Source organism: Orcinus orca, chromosome 17, assembly GCF_937001465.1.
Source record: "Orcinus orca chromosome 17, mOrcOrc1.1, whole genome shotgun sequence".
NCBI classification, from domain to species: domain Eukaryota; kingdom Metazoa; phylum Chordata; class Mammalia; order Artiodactyla; family Delphinidae; genus Orcinus; species Orcinus orca.
In genome coordinates, this window is record NC_064575.1 from 38,165,940 (window position 1) to 38,178,262 (window position 12,323).

Sequence of the window (12,323 nt, forward strand, 5' to 3'; positions counted from 1 at the left end):
ACACTCTCCACACCAGTGGTTTCTCACTACCAGGTTTCATGCCCAGTGGACAAGGCCTTCTCTGTGCAAACTTGCATGAGGGAACCTTGTCATGCCTCTGAAGCCCATTGTCTGTCCCCTCCCATCAGACAGAGTGGCACATTTGTACCCACCCTGCAAGCTCTCAGGCACAGAAGAACCATCCAGAAGTGCAGAGGATGCCTCTCTCACCCAATCCAGTGTCCCTCTTTTATATCCAAACAGCAGTTTACCATAGTATCTCTCAGAGCATCTTCTGAAACACTTTCAACTCTGCCTCAGATCCCTCTCTCCCTATGCCGGACCAGAGGACCAAATCTAAGACAGACACTGCAATTCTCCTTCCCAAGGAGCAAAGGTTTTTATCCAAAACCCAATAGCAACCTGATCAGTGCACACTGAGCTGGGTTAAGAGGCAGGCAAGCGCTGAGTTATCATAGGAAATGTAACCAGACAGAAAACGCTGTATTCATCGAAACTCCTTCCATGAAGAATGTGACATGTGGTTGAGAGGAATAGGTTAAAAAGTCACTTGGAGATGGTAAGATCCCACAAGGGTGTGTAAAGGTGGTAGTTAAATGCCTGGTAAGAAGGGGTGGTGGTGGTGGGGCGTCTGGTTAGCCTCTGAGTTTGACTTGTTGGGGGAGGTGAACAAGCTTGGGGCTAGACGGGAAGTGTTCTTGTCAAGGGCTAAGAGCTGAGGGGGGTGGGTCTGCCTCTCCCACAAGGAGCGCTTAACCTTTCCCCAGCTGAACAGGAATTTGAAGAGGCACCATACTGAGAGCCTGAGAATGCCATACAAGCCTGCCCTATAGTTTCCAGCAGTAGGTGTGGCCTGGGCTGCTGCTATGATTCCTACCTTCCATATAACTATTTCTGGAAATGTTTAGCTTTCTTAAATTTAACTCATTTTGTACTTTCAATATTTATAGCACCTGCTTTAAATAGAGCCCTAGGCTATTGTTGTGAGAACACAAGAAAAACATTAGCATCTGGGAAGCTTCAAATGAAGGAACAAAACTATTACATACAAAACACTTAAACAACATAAATGCTTAACTTAAGTAACATTAAATAACTTAAATAACACTAGTGAGCACTTAGTATATCTGACACTGTGCTGAGTGCTTTATATGCACTATCTCATTTAATGTGTGTGTGTCCACGCGCACGCGCGCACACACGCACGCACACACACACAGAATACCTTGAGGTAGGTACTAGTATTATCTCCATCTTACAGGTGAGAAACCTAAGACTAAGAGATATTAAATAATTTGCCCAAGGTCCTCCAGCTAACAAAGAGCAGAGCCACTAGAAGTCAGTATGTGAAGGAGATCCACCAAAAGGTGTGGGCAGAACTCAATGGAAGGGATAAGAATAGAAGAGCTGTTGAAGAGGGTCAGAGTGAAAGAAAGCCAGGAAGACAAGACATGCAGTGGAAACAACTTGAGTAAGAGTGCAGATGTCAGAATAAAACTCCAGAATCCAAACTACGACCTGCAAGACAAATCCAGCCCACCATCTGTTTTTGTGCAGCTTAGTTTTGCAAATTAAGAATGGCTTTTGGCTTTTTAAGTGGTGAGAGGAGAGGGAGGATCAAAACAAGAATAATATTTGTGGTGCTTCCCTGGTGGCGCAGTGGTTGAGAGTCCGCCTGCCGATGCGGGGGACACGGGTTGGTGCCCCGGTCCGGGAAGATCCCACATGCGGCGAAGCGGCTGGGCCCGTGAGCCATGGCCGCTGAGCCTGCGCGTCCGGAGCCTGTGCTCCGCAATGGGAGAGGCCACAACAGTGAGAGGCCCATGTACGGCAAAAAAAAAAAAAAAAAAAAAAATTATTAGTTCTAAAATTAGAAAAAAGGCCATAGTTTATAAAACAACAAAGAGGGAAAAAAGAAAATATTTACAAAACATATATCTATCCATTAAATAACTTTGATTTAAAGTATATAAACATTTCCCACAATAATAAACAAACAACACAATTTTTTAAATGGGTAAAATATTTCAACAGATATTTCACCAAAGAAGAAATGTGAGTGGCAGATAATTGCCTGAAAATATGCTTAAAATAATTTTACTCATTAAGAAAATTTCCATTGAAACCACAATGAGATACCACTACACAGCTTAAAAAGTAGCTTAAAAAAACAAACACACAAAGGAAAAACAAGTGATACAAAGAGTTTACAAGGTGAAGTGCCACTGGAACACATACATTTCTGGTGGAAATGCAAAATGTAACACTTTGGGAAAGAGTTTGGCTGTTTCTTCTAAAGAGAGACATAGGGAATTCCCGGGAGTTCCAGTGGTTAGGACTTTGCGCTTTCACTGCAAAGGGCGTGGGTTCAAACCCTGGTCGGGGAACTAAGACCCCACAAGCCAAGCAGTGCAGCCATAAATAAATAAATAACAAATAAATAAATAAATAAAAGTTAAACATATGATCCAGCAATCCAAGCCCTGGGTATTTAGCAAAGAAAACTGAAAACACACGTCCCCACAAATGTTTAGAGCAGATTTATTCATAGTAGCCAAAACCTAGAATGAAGCCAAACATCCATCAACAGGTAAATATATAGATAAATAACACATGGCACATCCATACGATAAGATTCTCAGCAATGAGACAGAGTTAAACGAGCAATAAATAGAACCAAACTACTGATATATGCAAAACTATGGATCAACCTCAAAAACACTATTGTAGGTGAGAGAAGCCAGATACAAAAATCTAAGCACTATGTGATTCTATTTGTATGACATTTTATAGAAGGCAAACTACGGTATAGGGGTTGAAATCAGATAAGCGGTTTCCAGGATCTGGGGCTGAAGGAGTCAATCAGCGTTGCCTGGTTTTGAACTTTATATGAATGGAATAATACAGTATATCTTTTTTCAGGTCTGGCTCCTTTTGGTCAGCAGTACATTTGTGATCTTCATCCATATTCTTGTACAGAGATATTATTTGTTCATTCTCATTTTTATAGTATTCTATGCATAACTATGCCATGATTTACTTATCAAATTGACTGCTGGTGTCACACTCACATTTTAAAATTACAACATAATAGCCTAATTGGCTAAAGTTCTTTTTTAGTTAGATTCTTAAAATTCTTAGTTTTAAATTCTTATTTAAGTCTTAGTTAAGCTCTACAAAATCTAAATGGGATTTTCCTTACCAAGTCACCTCTTAAGCAGATATTAAAACTCAGTATATATATCCATACCATGCATTGATTTTTTAATGAAAAATCCCCTTGATCATTTGGTCAGTTTGGGTTTACCCCCAAATATTATCACATCTGATTTGCCAGTACCTACCCACTCCTAGATTTTCCCCCATCAATGGAATTTCTTTCTTCTTCATGGATTTTCTAATTTAGAGCTGGAGATACTATCACCCTTCCCATTTATGACAGTCAATAATTTCAGAATATTTGTCTATTAGATTATGGTAGTCTTGGCCTTCTCCCCAAACATCATCAGGATACTCCCTGAAGGAAAAGAAAGAGGAGTGTTGGTTGTCAGTTCACACACAGTTTAGATGATAAGGGATTCTGCCCCAAACAATGACCATAATTAACTAGGGTAGCTGAGATAGAAGGCAAAACCTGTGAGTACATTACCTTCAATTACTGTGGTAGATGGAGCCACAGGTATATGAGTTAATTTTAAATGAAGAGGTTCTGGCAGGAGTGTGTTTCTGAGTCTCCGAAACCTGCACACATCAAGGTAACAAGGATAGGTTTAAACTTGGTTGAGTATTGAGTTTTTGCATTTTACTGTTGCAGTGAAAATCATGTCATGAACACTCCATTTATTTCTCTACATAAGGATGTTCCTAATTAATCTGTTATTCAAAAGCCACCAGTATTATATTAGTAGCTGCCATATTTCATGACACTGACTAAAGCCCAGAAGCAGGTTCCTGTGGCCCAATTAAGTTTTTTAAAACCTTTTACTCAGCGGGATGCTGCCTACCTGGATCTTTGAATGAAAGGAGATTAATGAAGCTGCAATGCAGATGATTATATTGAAAGTGATGAAGAATTTATTAGAAAGACAATCATCACAGGCTGTACAGTATACGAGGCATAAAACTGCTAAAAGTAATGACAGAGTATAGTTTAGGCAAGTAATGGGCAGTAGTGCTACAAAAGGAGAGCATGGAGATATATTATTTAGTAATAAAGTTCTCATAAAAATTGAAATATGAGGTGGAAAGATTAACACGGTCATACAAGTCATCTTTAATGTTCATAGCCAAGTTCTGGCTTTTAGAAAGAGTAAACTGAATTTATGCTTGTGACAACATGTAAGTCAAAATGCTTATTTATACATTACATGCAAATGACTGCAGACCTTTGGTTTGCAGTTACCAAAGTAATGTTTAGTAGCATTTAAATTTATTACATTAACATTGGATCAGGAGCTGTATTTCTACCTGCCAAATGACTAACATTTGTAGGTCCTATCATCAATAAATAGACTATAGTTCACAGACCCCTGCACTGCTAGTCCCAAATCAATGAACAAAAGATTTCACTTTTTGTTTTTCCACCTTAAACTGAATATAGATGTGTTCTCGTTTACTCCATCCTAATATTCTAATATTATTGACACAAACCTTTCGGTCTTCTGGTATGTTTGCTTCCACGAAGGGGATGCATAGTGCTCTATTTAAGAGCAAGGGCTTTTGATGGAAGTAGACCTAAGTGAAAACCCTAATAGCCAATTACCAGCTGGGTGACCTTAGTTCAATGACTTGATAACTCTGGTCTCATTTTTCTCATCTGTAATAGGGACATAATAATACCAGTCTCATGGTATTATTACAACAATTCAATAAAGTATATAAAAATGTATCTAGCCTATGGTAACTAACTCAATTATTATCATCGTAATTATCAGTATCAATACATTCTGGGAGTTTCCATAATAGAAAGTGGCATCAAAATTCTTGAAGGAGAGGCAAAACATACCTTATTCTTCACATAGTCTCATCTCAGCTTCATTTTTTAAAGTTAAAGGTCTGAAGGTTAACTTGTGTCTAATGAGGTATGTAAGTAAATTGACAGCCATTTGGATTTAACACAAATGTTTTATAAAAATGCTTGTCTTTTACAATTTCTTAGAAGTGGGTATAAAATTGGAGCTGTAGAATAAAACCAATCTGAATTTTGAGAAAACATAAATATTTACAAAACATTTTATTCTGAATTTGAAACCTTTCCTATTTCATGTCAATCACGTAAAGAATGGGAATAAGATTTCCATTTTAAACACAGTAGTAACAGAGGCCTTAATAAGAAAATGGCATCTGAGTAAAGGCCTGATAAAAGTGAATATATAAGCCATATGAAACTCAGAGGAGAGATTTCAGGTAAAGGGAATACCAGTGCAAACACCCTAAAATGCAAAGGAGGGTGTGGTCAGTGGAAGTAGTTCACCATGGTTGTAGTCAATAAGTTGTGCATTGTATACAGAACATCTTAAATCAATAATAAGACTGATTAAATGTTTATTATCTTCATGAACTGACAAGTGTAAACAATATCAGTGATAAAATACTCCTCCCTAAAAAAAAAAAAATAGTCTATTGATCTAAGATCTAAACAACTGCTGTGGTTTCTATCGAGCTCAATGGCCTGCTGCCACTGGCCCATCTTTGGAAACATACCAAGAAGGAACAGCACAGGACAAGTGTGTCTGGATCAGATTGAATGGGAACAGGAGCTGTAGATGAGTGGGTCAATGATCAATAGCGTGCTTAGAATATGTACGGCTTTGTAAGCTCTGTTTGGACTTGAGCTTTTACTCTACAAGATGGAAAGCCATTGGATGGGTTAGAGTAGAGGGTTTTCAAGATATTACTCATACGGGCTTCCCTGGTGGCGGAGTGGCTGGGAGTCCGCCTGACGATGCAGGGGACACGGGTTCGTGCCCCGGTCCGGGAAGATCCCACATGCCGCGGAGCGGCTGGGCCCGTGAGCCATGGCCGCTGAGCCTGCGCATCCGGAGCCTGTGCTCTGCAATGGGAGAGGCCACAACAGTGAGAGGCCCGTGTACTGCAAAAAATATATATATATATACATATTACTCATGTTTTCAACACACTGATTGCAGTATTGAAAATCGACTTCGGGAGGGGAATGTGATAGTTATGAAAGAGAAAACTGAACTAGATGGTGATTGTTCTCACTACATCCTATTCACGCCACCGGTGAAGGATGAGTCCCATACCCTAAATAGTACAAAATGGCTGAAGATATGACATTCAACTTTGAACAGATGAGATTGACGGCAGTTTATTAGTCAAACATACTCATAACCTGGGAGAGGAGGACTCCACACACTATGCAGGGCAACACAAGAGTTACAAGAATCAGCAGGGGCTGTTGAAGGCAGACTTTGTAGTAACCAGAGACAAGTGGACCACCCCCATTCCAGTTCACATCTTGAGGATGTGATTGGTTTGTCTGAATAATTTTGCAGACTGACAGAGGAGTAAAATATATTAGGTTCAGATCCAGATGGGGTACAGCTGGTCTGGTTAACAGGGGAACTACCTGGGTGTGAAGTCTTTCCCACTGAGCATGGAGCATATTAGCAAAAGCAGAGGAACTCACAGATAAGCTTCTGGGGCTCTGTGATACTCAAAGATGTCAAGGAATACAGTGATAGCTTGGGATAGAAGTAGAATTGGTGAAATTAGTAAGAAAAGAATTGATGCAGAATATATTTTGAAGGTAGAGCCAACAAGAATTGTGGAAGAACTGGATGTGGAATTTGAAAGAGAAGAGTCAAATATGACACTAAAGTGTCTGACTCTAGCAAATGAAAAGATAGTGTCGATTACTGAGAAGGAAAACTATAGGAGTAGTAGTTCACGCTTTATCCACACAATTAAAAACTATGTAGATGTACAAAACATAAACTTTTAATGTACTTATATGGAAATATCTCAAAATATAGTAAGTGAAAAAGCAAGGTACGTGGTATCCAATATAGCATTTAGGATTCATGTTTTAAAAGGGAGAGAAAAAAATAGATATTTGAACTTGCCAGGACACACATTTTAAAAATTTATATGAAGTGTGTAGGAAGCAAAAAACAAGTAATAATAAGAATTACCTGTTAGAAGGAGAGGATAGAAGTTAATTGGGCAGAGATTGGGAGCAAAAGAGGAATATATTCACTATAGTTTATGGTTTCTGATGTTTGTACAATGTGAATGTATTTTTTAGATAAAAATAAATGCTTAAAAAGATATAGGGAGAAATTCTGTTTGAAAAATGTATATAGCTGACAGTCCCTGATACAGTATCTCCACACATATACCACTGTCTCTTGAAGAAACAATAATAAAAGGGAAAGACAAAAATAAGAAAGAGATGAAGGAGGAGGAAAATAAGAAAAGCAATTACAATAATTATAACAAAAACAATAACATATTAAAACTTAAGACTAAGGAAAAAGGCAGAAACTAATTACTGAATTATAAATATGGCAACCCATTACCTATTGCCATAATTTGGAGATGGAGTCCCAGGAACAGGACTGATAAAATCAGACTTTGAAGTAAAATTATCAGCTCATCATGTTTTGTCCTGAAAGATGATCACCTTTTAAAAAAAAGAAATAAGGCTGATATCACATGGGGGGTTGGTAAAAGTTTAACAAACTATTTGGGAATGTTAATTGCAGCTGTATGACTGATTAGTAACATGCAAATGTACATACTTCCATTGTGGCTGATTTCAAATTACCAACATGACCTCATATTTCTTCGCTGCTCTTTCTTTCTTTATGTAGATACAAGTTTCAGACCTTTATCATTTTCCTTCTTTCTGAAGAACTTCTTTTACCATTTCTTTCAAGGCAGGTCTATTGGCTACAAATTTCCCCAATTTTTGTTTGTCTGTGAAAATTAATTCTCTTTCATTTTTGTAGGATAATTTTTCTGGGTACAGAATTCTAGATCTTTGGGTTCTTTCTCTCAAAGTTTAAATATTTCACTCCAGTCTCTTCTTGCTTGCATGGTTTCTGAATAAAAGTTCTATATAAGTCTTATCTTGTCCTTCTATAGGTAAGGTGTTTTTCTCTTTTAAGATTTGCTCTGTCTTTAATTTTATGAAGTTTGAATATGATATGCCTAGCTTTTTTTTTTTTTTCTTTTTAATTTATTCTTCCCTCTGTTCTGAGTTTCCTGGATTTGTGGTGTGGTGTCTGTCATTAATGTCAGGAAGTTCTCAGTCATTATTATTTCAAACATTTCTTCCATTCCTTTCTTCCTCTGCCATCTGGTATTCCCATTATGCATTACGCATTACACCTTTTGTAATTGTCCCTCAGCTTTTGCATATTCTGTTCTTTTTCATTATTATTTCTCTTTGCATTTAAATTTTGAAAGTTTCTATTGACATTTCTTCAAACTTGCTGATACTTTCCTCAGCTGTGTCCAGTCTATTGATGAGTCTATCAAAGGCACACTTCATTTCTGTTACAGTGTTTTTGACTTCTAGCATTTCCTTTTGATTCTTCCTTAGAGTTTCCCTCTGTCTGCTTACATTATGCATCCATCTTTGCATGTTGTCCACTTTTCCCATTAGAGCCCTTACCGTATTTATTAGTTATTTTAAATTCCCTGTCTGATAATACCAACATCTCTGCCAAATATGAGTCCAGTTCTGATATTTGCTCATCTTATCATGCTGTGTTTTTTGTTGTTGTTGTTTGTTTGTTTTTTGTCTTGTAGTCCTTCTTGTAATTTTTGTTAAAGGCTGGAAATGATGTACTGGGTAAAAGGAACTGAGATAAATTGGCCTCTAGTGTGAGGTTTTAAGTTTACCTGACTGGGATTTAGGTTGTGCTTACTGCTTGCTCTAGCTGTAGGAGTGAGAGGTTAAAATTTCCTCTGATATCCTTGTTTTTGTCACTCCTGTAATCTTCAGGTTTCCTTAGATACTTCTTAAATGAGGTCTGAGACATGCAGTTCTTTCACTTGTATTTCCTGTTATTATACAGGAGTTTAAATGATGTGGTGGTAAGGTGTGTGGGAGAGGAAGTTTTCTATGGCTGTATGGTAAGGTCTTGGTCTTTTGGTGAGTCTGTATCCCTGCCTATGACTTTCAGTGGTATTTCTCAATTTTCTCCCTCTTAGGTCGAACAGGAAGCCTAGAGAGGGCTGCAGGTGGGTGTTCTCTATTTGGTCACACGTTGTTCTCATTCTTTCCTTTAATTCTTTATATATGCTTTCCCTTTAGTTCTTTTTTTTAAACATATATATTATAGCTTCTTGTTGACTACTTTTTTCCTGTGTGAGCACCATACTTTCTCATTATTTTACATGTCTCATAATTTGTATTGAAACCTTTAGAGTTTCCTTAATGTATCAGTTTTGGAAATCAGAACTCCCACTCAAAGTTTGTTGTTATAGCTGTTTGTTTTTTAGTGACTTTCTTGTACTAATTCTATAATGTATATATTACTTTCCTGTTTGGTCACTGAAGTCACCACTCAATTAGCTTGATGGTCAGCTAATGACTGAACAGATTTCTTTAAATATCTTTAAATATCCCAACTTTCGCCAAGGGTGTCTCTATGTGTATGGGGCATACCTTTAACTCTTAGGCAGACATTTTCTAACTCCACCTTAGACTTCACTTCTGCTTTTGCAGAATTACCAGGTCAGATGAAAGGAGAGCTTAGGGCCTTCTGGGGCCTTTCCCAGGAATGTACACAGCCTTTGTGTGCACAGGCCTATGCATACAAAGTGATCTTCTCATTTTCCCAAAATATGCTGAAGTTTTTCAAAGCCTCTGGTTGTTAGGAGATCACCGACTGAAACCCCCCCACTTTGACCAGGGCCAGTTACCTGAGTTGTGTCACAGCAGGAAGCCCAGATAAGGAACATGGTGCTGAAAATTAACCGGGAGAATTCGGGAGAGCTCAAAAGAGGGAGGAGACAGCCAACCTCCCAGAATACTTCATGCTGGAATCCATCTTGGCTGAGAGACGCACGTGCCACCAGGTAGGACCCTGAGTCACACTATGGGCTAAGCAAGATGATTGGCCAGAGGCAACCCAGAAAGTAACCCTCCTACCATAAAACCTGAGACTGCAAGCCACATGGCAGAGCAGTTCTCCTAGTTTCCCCTACTGGGTACTTGAAAAATCAGTCACGGAACAGAGGTGGTGGACAGGAGCTGACAAGAGCTGGCTTGTTAATGGGCACAGCATCCCCGGAGCGGGGTGGGGGGGAAATCAATGAAATGATTGACAAGAGAAGATGGTAAATGAACGGAGAAGTGGGGACAAGTGCTGCTCAACCCAAGCTGAACTCCAGGAGGTAAGTTTCTCCTCTAATTTGAGATTCTTTCTAAAGGTTCAGTATTGAAGTGGGTGTTTGACGTTGAGATGTGCAGACCCATTCTGATAACTGGAAAGGGAGAAGACTGAGGAAGGCAAAAGGAGAGGGAAGATTTCCGATTACTTCTCCAGGCTGCTGACAAGAACCTGCTGCTCGCAAACCAGAAATTAACCAAGCGAAGGTTGAAGGTAGCAACGTAAAAGTGCAACTCAAATTATTTTACATTCTGAATCCTCTTCAATATCTAAGCGAGTGTGGCATAGCAATGGTTGATTATCTTAAGATTACAGAGGCTGACCGCCTGCTTTGTTTGCCCAGTAACACCGCTCCTCCAATAATCTCAAGCACTTGGCTGATTAACATTTCAATTTCAATTCCAGTTGTTGCTCCTTTTCCCATTGCAGAAGGCGGCAGGGATATTCCCCGTCTTCCCTCTGTATTGCAAACCCCATTACTCACCAAGCAGAAAGCACCGCGCAGTGTGGCCGACGCTAATAATAGCCGGGCTGCTTACCTTCTCCGGAGGGATCGAATCAGCGCATGTCCCCGGCGCCGGCTGCCCCCGGGCCGCAGTGCCGCCGCGCCGGGTCTGTGCGTGGTCAGCTCGGCCGGCCCCACCACACCTGCAAGCTGCAGCAGCTGCTTCCGCCGCCGAGCTCCGGCCGCAAGAAATCATCCCCCGCGCCGGGCCGGATCGCCACATTCCGCGCCAGCCGCGGGGGGAGAGGGACCTCTACCGGCTTCGGGGACCGGCTCCTGGAAATTGCGCTCAACGATCGCTACCCTTCCCGGTTTTAGGGTTATTTTCTAGGAATGCTTTTATAGAAGAAGCGTCGCCGGCTGGTGGACCGAGAGACAAGAGCCAGAGTGACTTTCTCTGCAGAGCTGCTTTCCTCTGAGCGCTCCCCTGTCACTCCCGCGGCATGGACAGCTCCATTCCGCTGTTTGGGTTTTCCACCCTCTTCATCTTCCTTATCTGTGCTGTTCATTTCGCTGAATTTGAGAGTGGGATTAGCTTTTAAGATATCATTCAAACACTCCGAAAATATTTTAAATTGGCGACTAGTTTTTCTAAGCCCCTTGTAGCAAGCTCCACTTTCCCCCAACACACATACACACACACACACACACGCACACGCACACACACACACACACATACACACACACACAGAGTTACTCGCACGTACACACCCAGCCAAACCACTCACAATGATGAAAGCTGGGACCTCTCGCCCTCTTGCCTATGTAATGGAAAAGGAAACTCCCAAAGGAGTGGGGAAGTAGGACCGGCTAGCGAAAGCACTCGAGGAAAGAGAGAGGGGTCGCCCCAAGATTTTGTTGCCGTTTAGTTGTGTCCTTAGTGGACAGATCTAACCCTAACCCAACTCTAACCTCTAACCTCCTGGCCCCGCCCCAGGTGGAATGGCTGGTCTGATGACAGCTGTAACATTTGGAAACCAAGAAGCTGAAGCCACATTAACAGATGGCTGCATCTCTTTCTTTCCCGAAGGATTTATCAGAATTGGCTTTAAGAATAATATTAGTGTATACGTATATAATAAGCCCTTTCCTTCTCTCTTTAAATTGGCACCAGCTATTAACAGGTTTCTCTCTCTCTCTCTCATCTTCCTCCCTCCCTCCTTCCCTCCCTCCCTCTCCTAAGCTGACCAGATCATCAGTTTCCGGACTTAAGGGGGAAAAACGGCCAAGGATGTGCTCTCTTTACAGCTGAACCAGGGTTTATTTTCCCAGTGTTGAGCCATTCCCAAGTAGAGAGGCTCTTTAACACTAAGGTTCTCTGTGAGTGCACTTCACATTCAGCTTGCTTTTGGAATTGCCCATCACTAGGTCCAGGCCAGTTTTATCCTTGGATTTGTCCAGCAACCTAAACAGTATAATTGCACAAGGCCAAGGCAGTACTTTTAATC

The 12,323-nt window shown here is 40.4% G+C and overlaps 1 long non-coding RNA gene across 5 annotated transcripts in view; it reads right to left on the reverse strand.

Annotated features, from left to right (window-relative positions):
• LOC125961833 (uncharacterized) overlaps positions 1-11,402 on the reverse strand; it is a 155,390-nt gene extending 143,988 nt beyond the window's left edge. For 2 of the 5 annotated variants that reach the window (XR_007472895.1, XR_007472896.1), the window contains exon 1: positions 10,910-11,317. This is a non-coding gene — a long non-coding RNA (uncharacterized LOC125961833). Of the gene's footprint in view, positions 1-10,854 lie in introns of all 5 variants that reach the window. The other 3 variants (XR_007472898.1, XR_007472894.1, XR_007472897.1) reach the window with 3 other exon arrangements.
• Positions 11,403-12,323: the final 921 nt, after the last annotated feature.